This window comes from Diceros bicornis, chromosome 14 (genome assembly GCF_020826845.1).
Source record: "Diceros bicornis minor isolate mBicDic1 chromosome 14, mDicBic1.mat.cur, whole genome shotgun sequence".
Classification (NCBI taxonomy): Eukaryota; Metazoa; Chordata; class Mammalia; order Perissodactyla; family Rhinocerotidae; genus Diceros; species Diceros bicornis.
In genome coordinates, this window is record NC_080753.1 from 40108648 (window position 1) to 40121774 (window position 13127).

The 13127-nt window shown below is 42.2% G+C and overlaps 3 non-coding genes across 3 annotated transcripts; 1 reads left to right on the forward strand and 2 right to left on the reverse strand.

Annotated features, from left to right (window-relative positions):
* Positions 1–253: 253 nt before the first annotated feature.
* Positions 254–326, forward strand: TRNAR-ACG (transfer RNA arginine (anticodon ACG)). The gene has a single exon. It is a non-coding gene; the product is annotated as a tRNA-Arg (tRNA).
* A 7871-nt stretch (positions 327–8197) lies between these two features.
* TRNAR-ACG (transfer RNA arginine (anticodon ACG)) lies at positions 8198–8270 on the reverse strand. Its single transcript has one exon. It is a non-coding gene; the product is annotated as a tRNA-Arg (tRNA).
* Positions 8271–12247: 3977 nt separating this feature from the next.
* On the reverse strand, positions 12248–12320 carry TRNAV-AAC (transfer RNA valine (anticodon AAC)). The gene has a single exon. It is a non-coding gene; the product is annotated as a tRNA-Val (tRNA).
* Between the last annotated feature and the right edge of the window lie 807 nt (positions 12321–13127).

Here is a 13127-nt window from a genome sequence, read left to right on the forward strand (position 1 = left end):
CACTCACAGACAAAAACTTGTTTTAAGGGAATGACATTCTTTCTATCATACGTGTAATGCCCTAAAGGTTAAATTTACTTATTATTTTAAATGCAGAAATTTAAAGCAAAGGCGTACTATGTAAACCAATTATAATTTTCATGAATCTATTAGAGTTGGCAGTTTTGTGGTTCTTATCTCTATCTACGTACCTGAACCAATGACTTCCAGAGTCTCATTTTAAATGGTTATCTTTAAGAGCGTCTGTCGTGGCGGGCCAGTGGCGCAATGGATAACGCGTCTGACTACGGATCAGAAGATTCTAGGTTCGACTCCTGGCTGGCTCGTTCTCTTTATACCAACCTTGTGTAAAACGGATACTGAAATAAATTCTTAAAAAGTCTTTTCGGATTCCAGTTACTGTGAAATGCTCCCTCAGTATTGCTGTAGCCACCCCACAATGCAGTGCTGGCTGTTGCTTAACTCGAATGGGTCTTCAGAGTTATCAAAGGAACGCCCAGAATCTGAAACTCCAGTCTTTAATCTCATAACCGCTAATGATGGGGAGACGATCGCATAGAGAGACCTAGAAAACAAAAAAAGCAAACCGTGTGGGTCTACGAGTGTCTTCTTCACCAGTACTCTTCAAAGACCCCGCTGCTGCTGCTGCTGGAAAGAAAAGAGGCATCGCCTGAGGTCGTGTTAAATCGAGATCAAGAAAGCCCCCAGATATGGGGACCAGCGATCAGCGCCGCTCGGCTCTGCGAGTCAGGTGGGTCCTGACGCCCGCGCACCAGAGTCCGCCGGGGGAGCTCGCCTCCCAGCACCGCGACCTCCAGAAGAGCGCTGCAGACTCGCGGCGTCGGGAAAAGAGCTGAGAAGCCGCCCTGCAGGACAGTAGAGCTCCTTAAATCCATGCTCTTCACCCTACGGAAGTTTTTTGAGGTTCGCGAATGGGCGCTCTGAGGAGCGCTAACAGTTAGACGAACACACGCAACCATCCCTGAAATCACCTTTCATTCACATCTTTGATCTTTATCCCATCCCCGAACCCGGAGTTTGAAAGAGCGTCTAAATGGGATAAGTCAGGCTCAGCAATAGAATGGGATTATATTTTGACACATTTCATACGTTTAGACCCTTACCATACACCATACACAAAAATTAACTCAAAATGGATTAAAGACTTGAATGTAAGACCTGAAACTATGAAACTTCTAGAAGAAAACATAGGCAGTACGCTCTTCGACATTGGTCTTAGCGACATATTTTCAAGCACCATGTCTGACCGGGCAAGAGGAACAATAGAAAAAATAAACAAATGGGACTACATCAAACTAAAAAGCTTCTGCACAGCAAACAAAACCATCAACAAAACGAAAAGACAACCTAACAATTGGGAGAAGATATTTGCAAACCATACATCTGATAAGGGGTTAGTCTCCAAAATATATAAAGAACTGATGCATCTCAACAACAAAAAAAACCTAACAACCCAATTAGAAAATGGGCAGAAGGCCTGAACAGACATTTCTCCAAAGAAGATATACAGATGGCCAACGGGCACATGACAAGATGTTCAACATCATTAACTATCAGGGAAATGCAAATCAAAACTACGATGAGATATCACCCCACGCCCATCAGAATGGCTATAATTACCAAGGCAGGAAACAACACGTGTTGGAGAGGATGTGGAGAGAAGGGAACTCTCATACACTGCTGGTGGGAGCGCAAACTGGTGCAGCCACTATGGAAATCACTATGGAGATTCCTCAAAAAAATTAAGGATAGAACTACCATATGATCCAGTTATTCCACTGCTGAGTATTTATCCAAAGAACTTGAAAACACCAATGCGTAAAGATACATGCACCCCTGTGTTCATTGCAGCATTATTCACAATAGCCAAGACTTGGAAGCAACCTAAGTGCCCATCAAGGGACGAATGGATAAAGAAGATGTGGTATACATACACAATGGAATACTACTCAGCCATAAGAAATGATGAAATCCAGCCATTTGTGACAACATGGATGGACTTGAGGGTATTATGCAAAGTGAAATAAGTCAGAGGGAGAAGGTCAAATACCGTATGATCTCCCTCATTAAGTAGTAGATAATAACAACAACAAACAAACACATAGAGACAGAGATTGGATTGGTGGTTACCAGAGGGGAAGGGGGGAGGGAGGAGGGTGAAAGGGATAATTCGGCACAAGTGTGTGGTGATGGGTTGTAATTAGTATTTGGGTGGTGAACATGATGTAATCTATGCAGAAATAGAAGTAGAATAATGTACACTTGAAATTTATACAATGTTATAAACCAATGTTACTGCAATAAACAAAAAAATAAAGATAATACATAATTGAACGATTATTTAAAATACTCAATGACCTAACAAATTGGCTCCAATGGTATGATACCAAATTCAAATTTAATTGTTTTATTAAAAATTAAATGGAAAAGCCCGTGTGAAAATTTGAAAGAGAACAAAATCACAAAGCACTGATCTATGCTTAATAAACTCTAACCAAGCCAAAAAAAAAACAAAGTGTGATAATTTTAAACTTTTTACCATGAGAATTTTCAAACATGTGTAAAAGAAACAGAATTTTGTAATAAACCACCATTATCCACCACCCTGCTTCAACAATCGTCACTATTCTACCATTTTTATCTTTCCCTCCATCTAGTCCCCACTCCCTTCTAGACTTGTTTTGTTATTTTTACAGTCCTTTTTACAGGTAAAATGTACCTGTATCAAAATGCCTATATCTCAACTATAGTGTTGAAAAATGGATACGCCCTTGGTAACCCATACCCATCTCATTATATACAGACCATTTCTGTCTCCCAAAAAGTTCCCTTGGTCCTTTCCCAATCACTCCCACTCAGCCCTTCAGAGAAAACCACTGTTCTGATTTATTTTTCAAATTGGATCAGTTTTGAATTTTAGATACATACTCATGATCAATACTCTCAACAAACTAGGATTAAAAACAAATTTCCTCAATCTCATATAGGGAATTTCTAAAAAACCTATAGCTAACACCACACTTAACTGTGAAACACTAAATATTATTCTTCTTAAATCTGAAAGAAGACAAAAATGTCTACTTTTGACATACGATTTGATAGGTGTATTTGAGGTCAAGCCAGTGCAACAAGGCATGAAAAGAAAACAAAATGCATAAAAAGTAGATAGGAAAGTAAGGAGTAAAACTACCTTCATTTTCAGAGAACAATACCTTCTACACAGGAAAAAATCCTAAGAGACGTACAAAACACCTACCAAGAATTGGTAAGTGAATTTAGCGAGGCCCTAGAAGATCAAGTCAATATAGTAATATCAGTTGTGTGTGTGTGTTCAAGACCAACTCAAAAAACAATTGGGAAATAAAATTAAATTAAAATACATAATTTATAAGAGTATAAAATACTTAGGAATGCATTTAACAAATACATGCCAATTGTGTACACTAAATATTGCAAACCATGTTCAGAAAAATTAAAGAATACCTAAACAAATGGAAAGATATGCCATGTTCATGAATTGGAAGGCTCAATAATATTCACTTGTCAGTTCTCCGCAATTAATCAACAAGATCCCAATTAAAATCCTAGCACTCTTTTTGTAGAAATTAACAATCATAAAATTTATATGAAAATGAAAAGGATCTACAATATCCAAGAAAATCTTGGAAAAAAAAAAAAGGAGGGTAGATTTGGAGGAGTTTTACTACCTGATTTCAAATTTCCTCTAAATTGATGGTAATCAATGCATTGTGGAGTCATGTAAGGATAGATGAATACATCAGTAGATCAGAATAGAGTCTAGAAATAGACCTACACTTCTAAGACCAACTTATTTTCGATAAAGGGACTAAAGAAATTCTGTGGGAAAAGTGGTCTTTTCAATACTGGTTATACAACAAATGGATATCTGTACGGAAAAATATGAACCTTCACCCTAATCTTACATCATATGGAAAAATAAAATCAAGACAAATAAACCAAAACATAAAAGCTAATCTTTTAATGCTTTTAGAAGAAAACATAGGAGAATATCTTTGCAACTGGGAAGTAGGCAACGTTTTCTTAGACAGAATACATAAAAGAGAAAAACTGATAAATTGCATTTCATCAAAAAATTTTTAAATCTCTTCTCATCAAAAGACAACATTAAGAAAATAAATAGGGAAGCATTCGACAGAAAGAAAATATTTTAATACCTGTATCTCACAAAGAACTTGTGTGTAGATTATAGAAGACACTCCTACTCTCAGGTGTGGAAATACAAACTCAACAAAATAGGTAAGAGACTAAGAGATATTTCAGAAAGGAAGACGTATGAATGGCCATTAAGTACATAACAAAGTGACCAACATCACTGGTTAATAGGGAAATGCAAATTAAAACTAAAATGAGATACCACTACACACTCACTTGAATGGCTAAAATTAAAAACACTGACACCATGAAATGTTAGTGGTGCTGGGTGTGGAGCAACCAGAATGCTCATATATTGCTAGTGGGAGCACAAACTGATATAACCACTTGGAAATGCTTGATACTTTCTCCTAAAGTTATATGCACACACACACTTTGACCCAGCTATTCCACATACATCCATTCTAAGTATTTATCTAGGATAAATGAAAACATATAACTATTTTTAAAAAGTGCATAACAATGTTTATAATAATGTTACTAGCAGTCTTATTCACAAATCTCAAAACTCTATACAATGCAAATGTCCGTCAACATGTGAATGGATAAAAAATTGCAGTATATTCATACAATGGCATACTATTAAATACCGACGGAAGCAACAACTTGAATGAATCTCACAGGCATAATGCAGAGTGAAAGAAACAGTATACGAAAGAGTAAATACTGTATGATGTGATCAATGTGATCATCTAGGACAGGCAAAACTGATCGAATTTGAAAAATAAGTGGTTTTTTTCAAAGAGAACAGTGGTTTTCTCTGAAGGGCTGAGTGGGAATGATTGGGAAAGGACCAAGGGAACTTTTCGGGAGACAGAAATGGTCTGTATATAATGAGATGGGTGTGGGTTACCACGGGCGTATCCATTTTTCAACACTGTAGTTGAGATTTATGCATTTTGATACAGGTACATTTTACCTGTAAAAAGGACTGTAACAATAACAAAACCAGCCTAGAAGGGAATGGGAACTGGATGGAGGGAAAGATAAAAATGGTAGAATAGTGACGATTGTTGACGCAGGGTGCTGGATAATGGTGGTGTGGGAGATCAAGATTTGGCCACCTTGAAATCTATCTCTTCACCTTGTTTGCTTTCTCTGAGGGACATTTGACCTCCCCCACTAACTGCCTAAGGAATTTGACATGGTGGCTCCTTCCTGGAACAGATCTTCTATCATGATGGCTGTAAAGATAATGTAGGATAGAGGTTACAATAGGAAAGGCACCAACAAGCCCATCTTATCAGAAGTTCTGTCTCTCTGGCCACATTCTCTAGATGGCCCTGCAAGGAGTTGCCAGACAAACATTTACCTTTATAAGGGAAATCTCCATTTATAAAGGTATCTCCCTCTCTGTTTTGGGAAGAGGGGGGTTGGCCTCATTTCTAGAGACTTATCAATGTAGACGGTGAGGCCTTAAATCTGCATAGTAACCCTACTCTTGTTTACTGTGCTTTAGTGGTAATCTCCTGTAACTGACTCCCCCCACCCCCAACATCCTCCTTTGTTGTTGGCTAAACATGGTATTTAAGTCGAGAATTTCTGCTATTGTGTGGAGTGTCCCTGTTTTCTCCCATGTATACATGTTATTATACTTGATATTATTTTCTCCTGCTAACCTGTCTTGTTAATTATTTGGCCAGCCATAAGAGCCTTAAGAAAAAGGGCAGAGGGAGATTCTCCTTCTTCCCCCACAGTGATTTATTACAAAGTTCTGTTTCTTTTACACATGTTTGAAAATTCTCATGGTAAAAAGTTTAAAATTATCACACTTTGTTTTTTTTTTGGCTTGGTTAGAGTTTATTAAGCATAGATCAGTGCTTTGTGATTTTGTTCTCTTTCAAATTTTCACACGGGCTTTTCCATTTAATTTTTAATAAAACAATTAAATTTGAATTTGGTATCATACCATTGGAGCCAATTTGTTAGGTCATTGAGTATTTTAAATAATCGTTCAATTATGTATTATCTTTATTTTTTTGTTTATTGCAGTAACATTGGTTTATAACATTGTATAAATTTCAAGTGTACATTATTCTACTTCTATTTCTGCATAGATTACATCATGTTCACCACCCAAATACTAATTACAACCCATCACCACACACTTGTGCCGAATTATCCCTTTCACCCTCCTCCCTCCCCCCTTCCCCTCTGGTAACCACCAATCCAATCTCTGTCTCTATGTGTTTGTTTGTTGTTGTTATTATCTACTACTTAATGAGGGAGATCATACGGTATTTGACCTTCTCCCTCTGACTTATTTCACTTTGCATAATACCCTCAAGTCCATCCATGTTGTCACAAATGGCTGGATTTCATCATTTCTTATGGCTGAGTAGTATTCCATTGTGTATGTATACCACATCTTCTTTATCCATTCGTCCCTTGATGGGCACTTAGGTTGCTTCCAAGTCTTGGCTATTGTGAATAATGCTGCAATGAACACAGGGGTGCATGTATCTTTACGCATTGGTGTTTTCAAGTTCTTTGGATAAATACTCAGCAGTGGAATAACTGGATCATATGGTAGTTCTATCCTTAATTTTTTTGAGGAATCTCCATAGTGATTTCCATAGTGGCTGCACCAGTTTGCGCTCCCACCAGCAGTGTATGAGAGTTCCCTTCTCTCCACATCCTCTCCAACACGTGTTGTTTCCTGCCTTGGTAATTATAGCCATTCTGATGGGCGTGGGGTGATATCTCATCGTAGTTTTGATTTGCATTTCCCTGATAGTTAATGATGTTGAACATCTTGTCATGTGCCCGTTGGCCATCTGTATATCTTCTTTGGAGAAATGTCTGTTCAGGCCTTCTGCCCATTTTCTAATTGGGTTGTTAGGTTTTTTTTGTTGTTGAGATGCATCAGTTCTTTATATATTTTGGAGACTAACCCCTTATCAGATGTATGGTTTGCAAATATCTTCTCCCAATTGTTAGGTTGTCTTTTCGTTTTGTTGATGGTTTTGTTTGCTGTGCAGAAGCTTTTTAGTTTGATGTAGTCCCATTTGTTTATTTTTTCTATTGTTCCTCTTGCCCGGTCAGACATGGTGCTTGAAAATATGTCGCTAAGACCAATGTCGAAGAGCGTACTGCCTATGTTTTCTTCTAGAAGTTTCATAGTTTCAGGTCTTACATTCAAGTCTTTAATCCATTTTGAGTTAATTTTTGTGTATGGTGTATGGTAAGGGTCTAAACGTATGAAATGTGTCAAAATATAATCCCATTCTATTGCTGAGCCTGACTTATCCCATTTAGACGCTCTTTCAAACTCCGGGTTCGGGGATGGGATAAAGATCAAAGATGTGAATGAAAGGTGATTTCAGGGATGGTTGCGTGTGTTCGTCTAACTGTTAGCGCTCCTCAGAGCGCCCATTCGCGAACCTCAAAAAACTTCCGTAGGGTGAAGAGCATGGATTTAAGGAGCTCTACTGTCCTGCAGGGCGGCTTCTCAGCTCTTTTCCCGACGCCGCGAGTCTGCAGCGCTCTTCTGGAGGTCGCGGTGCTGGGAGGCGAGCTCCCCCGGCGGACTCTGGTGCGCGGGCGTCAGGACCCACCTGACTCGCAGAGCCGAGCGGCGCTGATCGCTGGTCCCCATATCTGGGGGCTTTCTTGATCTCGATTTAACACGACCTCAGGCGATGCCTCTTTTCTTTCCAGCAGCAGCAGCAGCGGGGTCTTTGAAGAGTACTGGTGAAGAAGACACTCGTAGACCCACACGGTTTGCTTTTTTTGTTTTCTAGGTCTCTCTATGCGATCGTCTCCCCATCATTAGCGGTTATGAGATTAAAGACTGGAGTTTCAGATTCTGGGCGTTCCTTTGATAACTCTGAAGACCCATTCGAGTTAAGCAACAGCCAGCACTGCATTGTGGGGTGGCTACAGCAATACTGAGGGAGCATTTCACAGTAACTGGAATCCGAAAAGACTTTTTAAGAATTTATTTCAGTATCCGTTTTACACAAGGTTGGTATAAAGAGAACGAGCCAGCCAGGAGTCGAACCTAGAATCTTCTGATCCGTAGTCAGACGCGTTATCCATTGCGCCACTGGCCCGCCACGACAGACGCTCTTAAAGATAACCATTTAAAATGAGACTCTGGAAGTCATTGGTTCAGGTACGTAGATAGAGATAAGAACCACAAAACTGCCAACTCTAATAGATTCATGAAAATTATAATTGGTTTACATAGTACGCCTTTGCTTTAAATTTCTGCATTTAAAATAATAAGTAAATTTAACCTTTAGGGCATTACACGTATGATAGAAAGAATGTCATTCCCTTAAAACAAGTTTTTGTCTGTGAGTGTGTCTTTATTGGTGTACTTGTGAGCCCTTCACTAATTTTCGCAGTCTGTTTCTCTGCCACACTTCCACCTTCGTTATATTTTCTTATCTACTTATATTGGGCACTGATGATGCATGCATGGCTTAGTAATGAGCACGCCGTAATATTTTCAATTAAATATCATAAAATAAAGTACATTTACTTGGTTTGGAAATGCATTTGGCTGTGAGAATCACATGTTTCCTCTGACTGTTAAAAGGGCAATAACTCACCAAGAGGGAGAATCATGGCAGAATTGTGTGATAAATCATGCAGCAGATAAAAGCACGCAAAAACAAACAGTGAACCAGGCAAAGAAGAGGCAAGAATTCCGTAAAGGCACACACGTTCTAGGAATAACACATTTGACATAGAATGTTGGAATCTGGGAACTGATTTATTAACCAAATAAATTTAAAACAGACGTCTTTAGACAATTTGGTTGCTTATTTGTTTATTTTAGTTTTCAAAGTAGGCGCAATAGACACCCTGAAATGTAAAACTGGTTTAAGAGAAGGATCTTTGATGTTGAGAGAGAGAGAGGGGTGGTATAGTAGTGTTCTTAACAGCGCAAACTTGGAAACCAGAATGCAAATGTTTCTTATCCTGATTTTGCCATCTTTTGCCTAAATGGCCTTAGCCAAATTAGTTAACCTCTTTGTGCTCGGGACTCCTCATTTCTACGAAGCTGTCTTCTCTGCTGGGGCACTTCTATCATCATTCTTTCTAACTTCTGTCTTGACATCCAGATATCTGCACTTCCTGTCTAGAATTCTCTGTACTGTTCTGACTACATTTTGTACATTTTGAGAAGAAGCATTTTGACAGAAGTTGGAAAGCAGAGAGGATTACCAGAAAGTGGAAAGGTTCTCTTGTCTATCAAACAGCTTCCCACAGGGCATTTAATTTTCTTAGTTGACTAGTGTAGATCTCACTATGACGATTCTGAAAACCACCTTCAAAGACACCATCTGTGCGTTTCTCCTTAAAGAAGCTGGCCACGAATGCCATTGTTAATATCCACCCCCTTAGATGGAAGAATTCAATTTCTCTTTCTCTTCTGAATTACATATTGCCACAGTTGCTGCAGGTGATGAATCCCAGCTTTGCAACTTGGACAATTAACTCCTCACTGGGAACCTCCGCTCTTCATCTCAAAATTGGGATAGCATTTACCTTGTAGGACCATGGTCAGCGCTCACATCTTGGTTCAGTTGACATTTACTGTGTGTATTAGGCACCGTGATGGACAGGGTTTCATGGATGAGCTGGACCTACCCCCTTGGAAATAATATTCTAGTGAGAGAGACGGACGCTAGTCAAGTAATCACGCAAAATAACACAAACTTTGCAATAAAAGGGAGGTATATAGCGCTCAGAGAAATACAAAGCTACACTTAGAAAGTTTGGGGGAAGTTTTTTCTGAAGGAGTAATGATTGAGCCCAAGTTTAAACGGTGAGGGGATATTAACTAGGCATAGAAGGGTATTTAAGGTAGAACAAATCATATGTGCACAGGTCCGTGGCGAGTCAGAGGGACTGACTGAAAATAGGACAGCGTGGTTGAAGAGAAAGAGGCAGTGAGGTATGAAAGGAGGCTGAAGACGTGGGCGCGGCCACGGAGAGGTATTAGGGATTTCATCATCTCAAGAGATACATAACAAAATAGCTAGGAAATGTGTAGGTGACAGTCAATTCTTTTAGAGATGCCAGTTTCTGCCTTTACCCCTTTGTCCTCTCAAATTACGCAGAATTTGAAATCCGGACTGACCTAATTTAAGTAAAAATCAGCTAAGTTTCCCCCAAACAGTTCGAGGAAACTCACGGGAATGCGGATCATGTGAATCCCCCTAGTCCTCTAGAGACAAAAGCGGTGGTCTCGTTTGAGAGCCCAGCAGATTTAGCTCCGCCAGCTGGCATCCCCGCTCTCTGCCGGCGGGCAAGCGCGGTTGTACCAGCGGTTACCACGTTGAAGTATAACTTCCCTGAACGTGGTAGCGCCCGTTTGCTAGCCTCGTACTCAATCAAGGAGAAATGCTGTATTCCCTCTTTCGCGTATGTGTGTGTGTGTTTTAAATATGTGACTAAAACACACACACCACCAGCTCAAGGCACCATTAAGCCATTTCCTCCTCTTCTCTCTCACTTCCGAGAAATCCCTCGCACAGCGCAGCAAACCCAGAGCGCTCTGTGCGCTGTGCGCGGTCCCGACTCCGGGAACAGTCGGGCTCCCCGCTTGCTCCCCGGACCGACGACCTCCGCCTGCCGGGCGCGCGTCCTGAGCTGAGCTGGGTGCCGAGTCCCCGGAAACGTCGGGGAGGGGCAGCCGCCGGTCTGGATAACCCGCCTGCGAGGGCTCCGGTGCCCGATTCCATGTCCGTCTGTCGCACAGAATGGTTTCTAACGACTCACCCAAGTACGTAAACCCGGCCTTACCCCATGCCAATCCCAGCCGGGACTGTTCGGTGCCTGAATGGGACTCACTGTCCGCGGAAGCCACGGAAGCGGCGGCTCTCGGCGCCCAACTGACAACTTCTGGCCGCGAGTGGCCGCCTCCCGCAGGGAAGCCTCGGTCCGCAGATGCGGCTCGGACTCGACGGCCCCGCGCGCCGCCGGGGCTTCCCGGAAAGGGGCGGCTGGGTCTTGACCGCCTCGTGGGAACCCCTGAGCGGAGAGATGCAGAGTACGACCGACTGCCGACCGAGTCCCTGGAGGTTTCGGTGGGGGTTGGGACGCGGACCGCGGCCACAGGAGGAAAAGGAAAGGAGAGTGAAGTTCAGCGACCGCCTCTGCCCGACAGGGCTCTCCGGGTAGTTCCTGGGGACGGGACACTTTTCTCATTCATTTCCTCCATCCCCTACTCCATTGCATTCCACCTCCTCCACACGCAAATCCTGCACTGAAGGTTTTTGGAAATATTTCTGGCAAGGAAAAACGAAGTTTGCCGAGGATGGATGACCTTCGATAGCATCGCCCTTTGTTTTTCACGTGTTTGTTTGTTTTGCCATTTTGTGTGATCCATTGCGCGTATTCATTTTTTGTTTACAATTGCGGTCTGGCGTCCCTCAAATGCTTAGCGGCCGTTTGGTTGTCTTTCGTGAAGTGACTGTTCAAATCGATCTCCCACGGAGCAAGAGTGAAAGCGAAAACAATAAAACCTGTTGAAGGAAATTGAGAAAAACACTTCGCGGCTTTGAGATAGGCAAGTGTTTCGTAGAAAGGACGTAAGCAGTAAGTAGCAAAAGAAAGATTGATCCTCTGGGCGTCATAAAAATTGAGCACCTTTTTCACCAAAAGACTCAGTTAAGAGAGAGAAGACACTCGCCGCAGACTGGAAGAAGATCTTCGTGGTACACACACGTATCGTAAAAGGTCTTGGATCCAGACGACATAAGGAAGTCTTAAAGTACAGTAAGTAAGAAGAAAGGATCAATTTTGGAAAATAAACGGGTCGATTTTGCAGAGGAGTCCTTCTTCGTCTAAGAAATCCTTTGCAGGGATTTCAGAACTCAGGGCGCCGACATTCCGGGGCCGACCTCGAGGAAACGGAAGATGCAAGTGTCAACGCTACTCCTGGGCGGGTAACTCGGAAAATGTTTGTTTTCAATGTGGGAACGCGAGAGAGTGCAGGAAGGCTTAGGCATTTAGAGGAATGCCAGTGTTTATATTTCTCGGGCAGCGACAAAACTGAGCGGAAACAAAAGGTTGTTTCCGCCCGGTTTCGAACCGGGGACCTTTCGCGTGTTAGGCGAACGTGATGACCACTACACTACGGAAACGCTCTGTGACAGCTCCTTTACGCAAAGTGAGATGGAACGGCGTACTCATTTCCTGGGCGCCCCCAAATCTAATAATTTCGAATGATTTTTCTCTTAGCACGTTTTCACTCATGGTGCATGTCTTTCCCTCGCATTGTTTGTTTTTTATTTTATTAAATAACAATATAGCAACTCCGTGACTCATCACCAAACGTAGCTCAAAGCCAGACTCCAAATCCCTTCCCGAAAGCCAACGAGGGTAAGCTCAGGCTCCTGGGGGATTGGCTTTCAAGGAATGAGCGGGTAGTATCCTGGGGCTTTGGTTTCCATCTCTCTTCCTGATCCTGAGGAGCCCGGGCCCAACACACTGAGCCCTGCAGACCACCTACCCTTCCGCGAGGGCAATGCCCGTCTGGAGGGGACTGCTGAGCGGGGGTGGGGTGGGCAGTGCTCAGTTTCCTCTCGGGAGGGGGTGACAAAAGGGGTAGCGTTTGGGAAGCCATGTGACTGGACTTTGTCCCGAATGGGCTTAGGAGCCGTCCGTCACCCTGGTATTCGGTGGTCCTCACACTGCTCCGGAACGCCTGTGCTCAGCGACCGGTGTCAACCTGTTTGACGATGTGCTTGCCGATTCCTTACTTTCCTCCTCATTTAAACCGACGTTCGTCGCTGCCTGTCTTTTGCCTTCCCAGCGTTTCCCCTGGGGCTCTAGAAGGTGCTCGACAGGCAAATGTTGCTCTTCCCTCAAATCCGTTGGGAGAACTTCGTGAGAGGACTGAGCTGTATCTGCACCTCCCACAAAGAGCAAAATTGAAAACTCCCACTCTT